Source organism: Cebidichthys violaceus, unplaced genomic scaffold (assembly GCF_023349555.1).
Source record: "Cebidichthys violaceus isolate CVI_PGR_0920_01 unplaced genomic scaffold, fCebVio1.0.p SCAF_19, whole genome shotgun sequence".
NCBI lineage: Eukaryota > Metazoa > Chordata > Actinopteri > Perciformes > Stichaeidae > Cebidichthys > Cebidichthys violaceus.
This window is the reverse complement of record NW_027176361.1, coordinates 3,148,311-3,162,237: the sequence shown is the minus strand read 5'-3', so window position 1 is coordinate 3,162,237 and position 13,927 is coordinate 3,148,311. Positions and strand designations below refer to the sequence as shown.

Sequence of the window (13,927 nt, the reverse complement as noted above, 5' to 3'; positions counted from 1 at the left end):
TTGACTTTCACCTATAGCATGAACGGGATGCATGCATTGAGCGCACTCCCACCCGTCTCCCCTCCGCCCGGAGCACTGAGAGGAGATCAAACAGGAAGCAAAAAATTGTAAAATAACTGCAGTCAGAAAGGCGCATATATATATATATATATATATATATATATATATATATATATATACGAATGAGAGGAAGATAGTGGGAAATCTACAAGGAGCCATATGGGATGCAATTCGCACTTTACCTCGCACTTACATGTTATTTCAAAGGACGCTGCAGGGGAGTTGTAACGGCACAATGTGATGCCGGAGTATCACCTCGGATTTGTTGTTGGGAAACATCTTGGTCCAAGATGATTCCAGGTTCCTTTCTTTTTTCTTTTTTTTTTTTTTTTACAACATTACAAGTGTTAATCTGTTAGATGGATTAATGAGCATCCAGTTCTAATAAGGCTGGAAGACATTAAAGTGTCTTATTATAACACACTTAAAGTATATGAAAGTATCCTGTTCTAAAAGGACTAATCTAATAAGGACTTATCCAGAACATACGGACGTATCTTGTTCCTATAATATGTAATAATAATAAATATATAATGTATAATGTATAATCAAAGGATCGTGTTCCAGTAAGACTAGAATATATTGAAGTGTCTTCTTCTAAAAAAAAAGGCTTGCATATATTTGAGTATGCTTTTCTCATGAGGCTGTCTTATATTAAAGTAGCTTGTTCTAAAAAAGCAGGAATGTGTCAAAGGATTTTGTTCCACTAATGCTGGAATACATTGAAGTATCCTCTACAGCCATATGACTGAACTTGACGATATTGATTATGCACATTGTTGGGACTGAAAAAGGTCAGAACCACAAACTACATCCTTTCAAAAGCTCTCTTAAACAGTTTCAACAAGAACTGAACATTACAACCTGCATGAAGATGGGATTTATTGCAATTAGACCACATTAGTTTGAGCTCAGTGTACCTAATAAACTGAACTTGCCTTAACTGATTATGTATTTCATTGAGACTGTTGCATAGACTGAATGACTAATTCAAATGAGCTGATTTCGTTCGCCTCAGTCATTCCAGATATTTGAGTTATTCCACCGCTGAAGTGTGTAAGAGATGTGATAACGTGTATTCAGTACAGCAACACGTTTCACATCAGCCGAGAACAATATTTAGGTATTTAAATGTTTCCTTTAACATGTAGAGATTAGAAGTTACAGGTCAGATCTTGCAGTTAGAAACGTAGAAATGTATGCCTCAGCAATTAAATATATGTTTACCTGATTGAAAATAGTTTCTTCCTCTTTGTCTGATGTTCTGGTTTATTGGCGTATCTGATTGTATTGCTTGTGTCGGCCAGCCGCATCCCTAACTTGGACTTTAACGCGAGCGCTGGTCAAAATGCAGAGCGTGAGCAAATTCCTGAAAAGTTTCCAATTCAACTCTCTTAAAGCAAAAGAACCAGAATCTAACATGCTAAATGGCAAGAATGCTAACTCAATTACGGGTTTTAAGACTCATTCTTGCAGCATGCCATGAAACTCTCTTCAGTTGTTCCCTATTGGCTGTTTCATACTAACCAATGAAGAGTTTGATGTTAATTCACACCGGACCGGACCGGACCGGACCGGACCGGTATGGCCTGCCAGACACTGGCGCCTCTGTGAGTCCATTTATAAACACAATAGTATATTAATCACGTTAATTGTCATTGCTTATTATTAATGTGACACAAAATGGATTAAGCGCCATGATGTTGTTGGGCCCAGGTCGCTGACGTGGGCTTTTCAATTTGCCAGAACATGTCACAATGACACAATTCAGGTTCAGTCGGTTCGCACAAAATCAAACCGGTTTAAGCTCTTAACACTCGGGTAATTACATCTATAGATAGAGATTGTAAATTGGGATTATAGTGGATTATAACTGCCCCTGTTGACCTTGTGGTTTTAAAAGCCAGATTGAGAGACAGCTCGACAAAACGAAAGGTCAACACACAGAGTCACAAACTACTTTAATACCCTCCTAGCTCTCTCACTTATTCTCTAATTTTCTTATCTATATCCTTTTTCTCGCTCCCTTTATCCTGCTTTCTGTTCCGCGGTTTCAACTTTCCTAATCGCGTATTTACTGTTCTCTCACACAGATAACCTTTTCACATCTCAAGAGGTTTAAAGAGTATAAAGACATTCAAGGTCTCGGTGATTAAACGTTAAAATAAGACTGTATGTAGTGTAGGTACCTGGCTCAACATTCCTTTAGCCTGAGGCCTCTGCGGCGATAAGAGATCCTTTTATTCGTAGCGTTGACCGTAACTATTCAGAATCATTAAAGTGTTCTGCGCTGACGCAAAACTGGGAACGAGTCTGATAATACCGTAGAATACAAAGGTGACTTGGGATAAAAGAAAAAGAGTTGAAGTAGAAAGATCAAGACAAAGAAGAGCTATGAATTCAGTCATTTTAGTTTGGTTATAATGCATGTTGGCCTCATTACCAAGAAACAATGTTTAAAAATCTAAAGAGGGCATTAGAAAATGGCCTGCTGTGAAACCATTCATTTGTTTAGCAATACTCAAATTTAAATCCTTCATAAGCAGTTCAAAAAGTGTTTCTTCAAACAAGTCAAAGGGTTTGACAGGACCATATTAGATAGAAAAGAGGAATGCCATCCCCCCCAAGTGGGCACCAAAAACTCTAGCAGTAAAATATTTAATAAGAAAAAACTGCCTTGGGAAGGATCATAAAAGGAAGGAAACCCCATGCAGGGCAATAAGGAGCCAAGTTGGCTGTAAAACAAAGCAGTAAATCAATGATGCAACCGAAGAGTATGCAGGACGAATACATTAATGCATTCTTCATAAAATCCCTCCGATGGCCCAAGGAATAAACACGATACCTCCTCCAATCCCTGGAAGAGTTGTTTCGGCCATTTGGTTAAAGGTCCAGCATGACTGAGCCTTTATTAAAGGCTTTTTTGAATATGCAAATGGTCGTTCATGTCTTTGCAGTCATAACAGATGGTCGTCCGCTCTCTGGAATTGCGTGGGATAATTTGATCTCGGCAATGAAAGGTCCCGTTTTGCCTGCTGTCCCTCTAAAGGGAGGTCTCCGAAGCCTTGAATCCAACCGCGAGACCGCTTAAACCAAATCAAGAATGCGAAAGGGCTGATACGACATCTCTGCATCACAAGTTCAGCTCTATAAATCCTGGATTATTACTCTATCCTTTCATATTTCCGACTTCCATCCATTTATTTCAATCATCCCGAACCACTCCGGACACGTTAAACCAGACAAAGCCTCTCTGCTCCCCCCCCCCGGATCCTATAAATCTACCTCCAACCAGAAGAGTAATGGCTTCATACAGCAGGACCATTTGGAACCCGACAAGCCAGCCAGATGGTTTGTTACACAGAACCATCTGAGAGGTCGTCATTGGAAACATCGAGGAAAAGGGGGCAGGCACTTACACAAAAAGTTTGCAACAGGTGATTGGACGAACGATCCGTCAACCAAAGTCTTGCCGAAACCAGTCCAATCGTCAAAAAGCCTTCGGTGTCGTTCCTTGCTCTTCTTTCGATGAAGATATACTCCTCCCCCCCCCCCCCCCCTTTTTATCACCGCAGGCAATGAACTGTTCTGCCGACTCACAAAGACACGATACCTTACAATCAAAGATGCTCTTCTTTAAAATGTGGGAAGGGAACACAAGGAGCAGGTAGTCAGACAGTAGGATCGTCTGTAAATTGACTGTTAAATGCCAGAGGGAGCTTTGAAGTTACCTAGATTCATGCTGAGGGACTTTAAAAAGATGGACGTCACTTTGTTTGTTTTCTCGCTCACTTAGAATTCCAGTCAGTCTTTTAGCTGCTGTCGCAGCTGGAAAATCCCAATTTGCAAACACAGCCGCACACAAAAAAACCATCCCCTCACCATTACGAGAAAGATGTAATCAGACTCGAGAAGCCTCTATTCTTATCTCCGCTTTCCATTCGGAGGGAGGAAAGCAACACAGCAGCAGCAGCTAGAGGGATTGATTGGCAATTGATGAGGTTTGTCTACCGCCAACCCAATGCTGGAGGTTGAACCCCCCCCCGCCGGCCCCCTGGTCAGGTTGCAGGTCTACAGAGAGAGGGCGGTGATGGAGGCAGTGGTTGTTATTGCTTCACATGACTGATTGTCACTTTAATCTTTTGGGTCTCGGGCCGGGAGACACTCAGGCAATTCAGCCAGACGAAATCCTCTTCTGACTGAACAACTGAATCAAGTGCCGCAATCACGGCTGAACACAAACACACCGGAGTTTGTGCTTCTGTACTTGAGAGGACGTGGGGAAGCCATGCGTGTGGACGACAGCTAAAGCTGAATGAATCTGATTCGTGAGGGAACAATGCAAGGGGGGGAGGGGGGGGCTCCATGCAATCGAGGTGCAGGTTAGATTCATTCAGAACGACAGAGTTTGAAAGTGATGAAAAGCAAAGCAGGTGATCCTCATTGCGAACATATGAAGAAGCCTATCTTGCTCTCAGGTTCACTCTCACGATAGTGGAGAGCCAGGATTTGTTTGTGCCTTAAAACTCTTCTAGCAGTATTCTTTCGAAGGTTAAAGGAAACTGCGCTTCGTGTTCTTCATGATTTTACCTCTATTTCCCCAAGCGGAGGTCTTCACAGATTCAAAATGTTCGACCTGATCCCAAAAGGACCTGTGGGGGAAAACCTACCTGAAACCCATCGTGGATGAATTGAGAGCAGAGTCAGAGTCGATCCGAAAGGTACCCAAGGATCACTGGTATCAGTCCCAATGCTGTCGGACCCAAACGGACACTAACGAAGAATACCAGCACTCACCACCGCACGCAACCACGGTCAAATTCTACAAGAGCAGGCGACACAATACTGTCCGAAGAACAACTGTTAACAGAAATGAAACAAACTAGTCTGTGCAAAAGTGTTGCCTAAGCACACCTCTAGACAAAACACTTCACAGTTGTTCCAAATGATGTCACACTAAGCTGCACACACACAATCTGACAGAAGTAGTTGTCTTGAGAGGGAAGGTCAAACTCAAACGTCTACTTTTACACCTTTGCACACCTGCCGCTGGGTGAGCGGGTGTCTGAAGCCCATCCGATCCGTTATGTGTGATGGGTGTGCAGGTAGTCAGGCCAGACACTTGGTCAACGCTCTGACAAGCACTTTGAAGCGTTCCGATGCTTTGAAAACACACTATCCAAGCCCCAAAACATAACCTTGCCTTAATTCTAACCTCAAATCTAAAAAAAACAAAAAACTAAACAAAGCTTCAGCCTCCAACAGACCAGGACCAGAAAAATGTCCTCACAAGGGCTAAAAGCCTAACTGGTCCTCACAAAGATACAAACGCCTGCGCCTGTAGACAAAAACACACCTCACATGTTAGTTTTGGCTCATTACATAAATTGTGTCTTTTCAAAATAAACTTCCATGATTACTTGAATTGTACAGTTTCCGCTCGTTACACAGTCTTTTCAAAATAAACTTCCGTGTTCACAGGAAACGTACAGTTTTTGCTCTTTACATAAATAAATACATATTTTCAAAATAACGTGTTCAAAGGACACATACATTTTTTCCGTTACATGCAAAGTGTCTTTTCAAAATAAAAGTCCAATGTAGGTTCAGTTAGTTTTCAGGTTTACTTACGCAACAAGTTATAGGTTTAAAATAACTAAGTTTCTTACGTGACTGGCGTTTGTAAAGCAGGAGGTTTAATAACAACACTCGAGGTAAAACAGGTCCAACCTCCCCTCCCACCCGCCCGACACAAACTGTGTTGCTCTTCATTCTGTGTAAGTTGCCCTGGCTGTCCAATCATAAAGTAGACAGATCTCATTGGAGAGTCTCAGAGGTATCAGACACTGAGCAACACTGACCAAGTGTCTGTGTTTGGTGAGTCGGGAGCGACAACGAGTCGGCCCTCCACACGATCCCATTTCATTTCATTCCCTGAATTACCGAGCTCCCCCACGGAATCTATCTTCCTCCTGGATTCCGGCACTCTGACCTCATCCAGACAGCTCTTGTTCTTTCCTGCGCAGCCATTCGGATTCAGCCTTTACACAATATACTGTCTTTTTTCCCATTTAAGGAATGAAATGACCACAGTTGCCGGCAATATGTCAAGCCTGCTGATCCACTCTGATTAACTGTGTGAATGAAATGAGAGGTGAGATGGATAGATGTGACCTTTTCAAAAGGGGCATCCTGAGGCGAAATGGAGTACACCTCCATGTGTGTGAGACGGAGAGGCATGTTTACGTAAACATGTCTGTCCGTGGTTAGCGTGTGGTTAGCGCCTCATCTAGCGTCACATGTCCCCTGAGGCCATGGACCTTTTTCGCTCGCCTGAAAAAAAACCCCATCATCCATTTGGCGGCCGTCTGTCTGTCCACGTGACGGTTCCTTCAGCGTGAGCGTCAAAAGTGAGACCAGAGGGATATAAATTGTTCTTCAAATCATCTCAGACATCCATGATTGTCAATGGATCCAACTTTCAGCGAAAAAAGCTTTTTTTTTTTTTTTTTTTAAGCCTGATGAATGAAATGATTCGCCAAGCAGAACGCCAACCTCCGCCTGAAACAATATTACGGCGTGAAATAGGCAGCTTCGTGTCGGGAATACCAATACCGCCGGAGCATGTTTCTGTAACAAAAGAAAAAATAGAAATATGGACCTCGAGTTGGGGAGAGGGTGACGCTTTGATGCCAACTGGGAATCAAACCCTCAGCAGTGTGACAGCCATGCTAAACCAACAATACATATATGGAAGACTGCAGAGAGAGAGAGAGCGAGAGAGAGAGAGAGAGAGAGAGAGAGAGAGAGAGCGAGAGAGAGAGAGCGAGAGAGAGCATCTATTTCCAGTTTCATGCCAAGAAAAGCATGTAGAACTGGAGATATTTGAAGAGAGACTGAAAAAGGGAGAGTGAATTGAGCTGAGAGACAAAGAGAGAGAGAGAGAGAGAGAGAGAGAGAGAGAGAGAGAGACAGAGAGACAGAGAGAGAGAGAATTGGGGAGTGAGAGCATCCAGGCTATGATAAATGACAATCCGGAGTCCTATCATGCATCCAAATGAGGCTTTACGACTCCTTTAACAGCCTGAATACAAATGGATTTGAAGGGTATCCAAAAATCTGCCTCGAGTCTCGTGTCAAATAGTTCCAGGTGAGCTGGTAACTGACACGTGTCAGGAGTTTGAGTTTTAGGCCAACACAACATTGGGTGTGCTAAAAATAAACGCCAAAATCTTGCAAGAGCACGAAATGGCACCTGTGGCTCGGTCTCTGGGGGAGGAACTGAAGGAAGCGGCGGGTTCGGTCTCGCAGATTGTGTCGCTGAAAGGCGGAGGAGAAAGAAAAATAAATAAATAAATAAATCAGGTCCCAAAATGTCCCGAGAGCTCTAATCCTCCCTGGAGACAGATGGATTAGCGGGACGTTCATTGAATAAACACACACAGACACACACGCGCACACACACGCGCGCACACGCAGCTAGATGAATTCATTCACAGTTTGGCGCAGGTAAGAGGCGCAGAGAACCTCCAGAGCGGAGCAGAGGGATGGACGCGCGAACTGCCACACCCTCTCGGAACAAAACCCTGCCGCCAACAAACGTCCAGAGAAGCGAAACACGCCCTCTGAGAAATCTGCAGCATCTCAACAACATGACATTGAGTCGACTCTGTCCATGTCCTCTTAGACCAAAGCGACACATCTGTGCACATCTGTACTTTGAGCGCAGATTATTCCCAATGCTTCCGTGATTGTGAAACGCACCCGTGGGGGCTTGTTCATTAATTGTCTTTAAACTCAAAACCGGACTAGATCACATAAAAAGGGCGTTTTTTTTTTGGGGGGGGGGGGGTTTGCGGCGCAACACACGATGCGGTGCGTAAAAACGCGGCTCTCGCAAATCTCCCCCCAAAAAAACTCTCATCCACCTGTGAATCCAACGACCCAGTCAAGTCTCCACTATCACAAACACGTTCTGTTTACCTCTAGTCTCTGTCTCATTCTCATCTTTAACGGACTCTAAATGTGATGTGGTCAAAGTTTCTAATTCAGTCCAAACATGTCCGTCCTTTCAGAGGTTTGCTGTGAGCTACACTGTCACCAACTTTCCCCTCCTCGCATTTCTGCACACATTAACTCTGACCTCCACGCGCTGACCGTCCGTGTCCAAAAGGAGACACGGACGCCAAATATGCTCATCCTTCGATGGTCAGAGAGGGACGCAGATTCACTCACCCGCGAGGACATCCGACTGTTCCTCCCGCGTCGCAGCAGTTTTTGTGATGTCCCTCTTCTGCTTGTGTTTGTTAAAGCGCTACATCCTTCTCGTCTGTCTGCTCCGGTATGTCCGCGTCCTCGCTTCGGGTTGAGGAAACTAAGTGTCTCCGCGTGGCGCGCGAAGCCCGCAGCTGTGAACCAGAGCAGAAAAGGAGAGCGGACGGTGAGCGCGGCTTCGGGTCCACCTCAGGGTCTGGATTTCTCTTTCAGTTTGTCACATCGGCACGGAACCAGTGCGGACGCACCGGACACGTTCCGCGGTCCATTTTTTTTTTTTTGGTCCGCTGCGCACCGAGACGCGTCCTGCGCCAAAAACAGGAGAAATAAACGACAATAAATCCCACTTTAAGCTCCAGGCAACAGCAACACAGCGGGTTAATTTAGTGTGTGTGTGTGGGGGGGTGGGTTGGGGGGGGGGGGGGGGGGGGGGGTTGTGGGATGTTGAAATATATCCGTCTCCTTTCAGGAAAGTTTGAACACCGGAGTCCAGAGCGCGGAGGGGATGAGAGAGAAACAGCGATAAAGGACTCCTTACTGAAGCTGAGAGAAAATGAGGGAGGGACGGGGGGGGAGAGAGAGAGAGAGAGAGAGAGAGAGAGAGAGAGAGAGAGAGAGAGAGAGAGAGAGAGAGAGACTGCAGACTCCGACTCGCTTCACCGAGCACAAGTTGACTCCTGATCCCACACATCGTGACGCCTCAACAAGGTCTGAAATTCAAACAAGCTCTTGAAAATCTTTGTATTTAAAAAAAAAAAGCCTTCTGCTGTGTGGAAATTTCAAGCTGCACTGCAGCCAGAGGTGATATTTGGGATCCTTCTTGTTCTAGATGTATTCATGCTGTTGAAGCATGCAGATTAGAGTTGCAGCAGTCAAGTCTGTCACGTGCAAAACCCTAAAGTGTTGTATTTTTTAAAATATTCACATTTATCTATCTATTAAAGGTTTATTACTTATGTATTTTTGCCAACGATGTGCCACGGAGAGCAAACATCTAATCGCCCCGCAAGTAATTTACAGGCGAGTTCCTCGACTCACTTAAAGGAGTGCTAATTAGTGGCTGATTGAATGAGACTGTTGGCTCTCCATGGAAAATGGTTGTCCACCTACTTTATTTATTGTAATTAGCCCTTGACCAACACACCGGTCACTTAATGCTACAAAAAAACAAACAGGTCTTAAGATATTGGCTCTGTCCCTGATGGCAAGGCAAAGCGGTGAAAATACTCTAAATACAGCGTGCACTTAAAGTGATATTGATTCTTATTATTTGGGCCTATTTGAGGCTAGGATAGGTTGTTCTGCTACTCCCATCCACAGCCGCTTTACCTAGCAACCAGACTCCATTCATAAAAACAGTAATTACAACCTTGCAGAACACGGGAGTATAAGTACAACCCCACTTTAAAATAGCCAAACCAAAAATGTACTTGTTTCCAAACTTAGCACAGCTAACGTTGACTCAGCTAATGCTAGCGTTGACATTATTCACAACCTTATTGATTAGCTTTACGTTTGGTAACCTACGTTACTGCCGTTTGCTAACATCTGAGTGGGCGTTTCCATTTGGAAAAAAACGTAGAAAAGAACGCAGATGGAGTTGACCTTCGATGAAGTGAGGGCCACCCAAAATGTCCTCACTGTCCAAAGAAGTCCTCACAAGATCTAAAACTCATGTGTCCCCACTAAGGTAGTTGTATAAGAACACACACACTTGAACAATTAACTGTAATACTGTGGATTTGCCTTAAATATCTTTGGCTTCAAAACTAATTATGAATCCCTTTATTCACAGTGTACATTATACACACACACACACACACACACACACACACACACACACACACACACACACACACACAGATGATACAAAAAGAGGATTTGCTTTCTTACCTCTCCCACCGTTGAGCCACCTTCCCCTCCATGTCACACTCTGTGCACTGACGCATTTTACTCTCCACCCAAAGCGATGAATCAAATCCTGCGTCTAAAACAGTCTGTCACGCTGCTTCGGTTCAACTGTTTATCCTGTTACCTGACATTATGTTACACACACACACACACACACACACACACACACACACACACACACACACACACACGCTACGGGCCTTCACTTCATTACTACTCGTGTCAAAAGCAGGCGGTGCATTGCAGCGTTATATCGCTTTGCACCGGGGCTTTACTCCCTGAACACTGTTGCATATAATTCATAAGTCAAAGTGTGCGGAGCTTCACTTCATTTCATTTGTCTGGAAACTGGACAGAGGACAAAAAGTTGGCATCCTGTTTTATAGCTCTTTATCGGAAACACATTTAGTTTTAATACGTAGCGCAAACACACGTGTGCACAATCGCTTTCCATTGAAATGGCAGCACTGTATCGACCTCGTGCTGTTTTAAAATATGGGAGGCGTCCCAATTTCAATAGATTGCAATGAATTTCGCAAAAATGTACAACACACACACACACTTATATTTGTCCCATAACAATGCCCAAAAGGTCAAGATAATGAAAAGAATAGTAACTCAGCTTGGATTAGTTTCCTCTGCTATAATAAAGTCCCTATGTCTCTATCACGTACTACTCATATTGTACTTATCTTATACAAACTAAGGGATATTATTGTGTACATACATTTGCTGCTGTTTTAGGAAGAAGTCTTGTTTTATAATAAATAAAAAAGGCGTTGTGTTGGCAAATCAAATACATGTCGTTGCAAAATTCACAGACTGTATCCATTGGTTAATGGACTGTCTTCGAAGCCTCGAGCTCGACGTTTTGGCCGTCGCCATCTTGGCTTTATGCGAACAGAAGTGGCAGAGAGGGTGGAGCTAAGTACAACCGAACGCTATATATTCGGCATTTTTAGGCGAGCAAACCGGTTACAATTAACTTTCATGAAGGGAAAACACGCTGTGAAAGGTTTTAAAGTTGGAAGATGAAAAGGTGGACAACCCCTAGACCGGACAACGCCTTGGTAGTGACCTGTCAATCACAAGGTAGCCCCGCCCCTAAAGCACACCCTACTTTATGGTCTGTTTGACTCTAAATGGAGCATAATGTACTAAATGAACATCATGCTGTATTGAAGAAGACTGTAAACTAGAGATTGAGACCATAAACTCATGTTTACAATGTTTACTGAGGGAATAAATCAAGAGAGAAGTAGAGTCATTTTAGACTAGACTTCTATACATGCATGAGTGTGCATAGTCCAAAACCTGGAACAGTTGCTCTGCAGTTGTTTCTCTGCGGCGAAGGCAAACCTCAGTGGGCATCGCCAAAAGAAAAACAACATGCTTTTTTCTCAGCACAAGTTTGCTAACTGGCAAACTTCCTGGAAGTCTCCTGTGTTTGCTCATGACCACGGCATCCATCAAAAGGTACCCGGCCAGCTATGTGTGTGAAGATAGATGGAACGAGTGAGTTTACATAACTACGTGTGAGACTGCATTTTTTTTTTAAAGCTTATATTTTAGTTCCGAAAGGCAAAAGGACAAGAGGCTCCACAGATTTTGTTTCCCTCTTTGTGTTTCCTTATCGCTGGACTTCAGACTCAACGCCGCTCAGCCCCACACTCTGAGTTAAACCTTTATGGGAAGAGCCAAAAAAAGTACAGTCAGAGAACATGCCGGACTGTAGAGCAGCATCGCCCTCAAGAAATAACGAACAACTGTAACTTCCCCTGGATAAATACAGACGCTGTCATAATGATGCCTGCAGAGACGCTTGTTCAATAGATGGTCAATAGATAGGGGATGAGACTGAATGAAATAGCTGAGGCACAGTATGAAAATAGAAGTAGTAGCAGAAAAGTCCTACAAAAAATACAATTTATAAGGGTAGTAAATGCAATTAACTAATTAATTTAGAGACATGAGAATCATTTGTCCGTTTGAACTAAATCAAAATATCTCAATTGTTGAAACTTTCCAAACATTTTGCAACCAGCATTGTTTTCCCCCCTGGAATGACATCTACCTGGAGTGAAAATGGTATTTACCAAACTGGTATTTATATTGTCCCACCATTAAAAACCAGATTAGTGGGATTATTTTGGGGGTAAAAACTCTATTGCTCTTTTTTTTTTAAAGATGAGCCACTCGTTAGAACCCATTCCCCAACAACGAACTGCATAAAAAGGTCACATTCAAAGAGAGACTGATCCCGTAAAGCAGCCAATATAGAGCAGATTATATATAGCTGCAGTCAGGCAGGGACCTCCATTGTGACCGACCACTAACGTTCCATACAAATGAAACACGGGCGTTATACATTTCTATGTATGTATGATGTATGAGAGCGAGATTGCCACGCTCATTAAAATCTTTCACACGGAGCGCTTTCATTACGTTGATGCATGTTTACATTCACGCTTCTGTGTAAAATTAGGACTATGAGGCTGTTGAGCACCGTGTTGAATGTCAAACGATAGATGATCACGGCTTCAAGCTTATCATTTTTCTTCATGACGAACAACTGCGCTGCCCTCGAACTGAACTGGATTACGTCACAATGGGCCGACTTCCTCGTCCAAAGAGTCCCGGATGCTTTGGCGTTTGGGGAAGCGGACAAACGGGAAGTTAAACGACGGCGCGTTTGACAAAGTGATGAAATGTTGAAAAAGTAGCATCCCTGGAGTTCAACATTTTAAATAACAACAGCAGCATAGCGTAACGTCACGACTCCTCAGAAGATTCCTTCTTACCAAGTCATGAATAACGCATCAGTGGGTCACTCTAGTGGACTTGTCTTGTGAACGGGAAACAAAATGAAGGCTTTAAATAAACCTGCAGAGCCACGACTGCCTCCATTTTCAGCATGAACTTCTATCCGTGACCGGATGGGTTTGAAATGTTCATTTCCGCCGCTCGCTGTGGTACAAACTCATCTCAAGCGCAGGTTTTCCATCCTCTCGCTCGCCTTTCTATTAATCTAACTAAGCCAAAGAGTCCGTTCACAAGCGTAAAAGAAACACTTTTGATTTTCCTTTTCAGGAGGTAAAAGCCTCCTCCTCCGTGAGACCTTATAAGGAGCTTATCTGTAGACGGCCGAGAGGACAGAGGGATGGGGGGGTGGGGGGTAAAAAGGGTGGATAGAGATACATGGAGAGGGAGGATGGCTGAAAGCCTGGCGTGAGTCATATCCGAGCATGTAGAGTTCAAATACAAAGCCTGCTTCCTCACATATTAGTCCACCTACTGGGATAACATCGTGTGGTCTGTGCCCCCCCCCCCCCGCAGTCCTTCCATAGTAGTGATGGTTTCACCTTGCCACTGAAGCCTGTAATGAGCTTTCTTCTTGTATTTTTTAAATGTCTGTATATGTGAACTATTTATTTTAATAGGGCAGAAGGTGTTGGATTGAATGGATGACTCATAGTCATTATAGTATATTTAGTAATTTATGAAGTGAATCTTTGTGACTGAAAGATGTAATATTCCCTTTTGGAGGAAGATTTAGCGTTTTAGCAAAAAAAACAAAAAACAAACATACAGTATTGACGCGGTGATAGCGCTACATAAAAACAAATGAAGGGCAATCTGTCATGGAATATGAGCATCTGAAACAATTGTCATTGTGATCCAT

General features: G+C 43.5%; 1 protein-coding gene across 7 annotated transcripts in view; it reads right to left on the bottom strand.

The window, feature by feature from the left end:
* htr2cl1 (5-hydroxytryptamine (serotonin) receptor 2C, G protein-coupled-like 1) overlaps positions 1–8,731 on the bottom strand; it is a 96,069-nt gene extending 87,338 nt beyond the window's left edge. For all 7 annotated transcript variants that reach the window (XM_068713243.1, XM_068713248.1, XM_068713249.1 and 4 more), the window contains exon 1: positions 8,296–8,731. The gene's annotated coding sequence lies outside the window, so the exon portion shown is untranslated. The remainder of the gene's footprint in view (positions 1–8,295) is intronic.
* Positions 8,732–13,927: the final 5,196 nt, after the last annotated feature.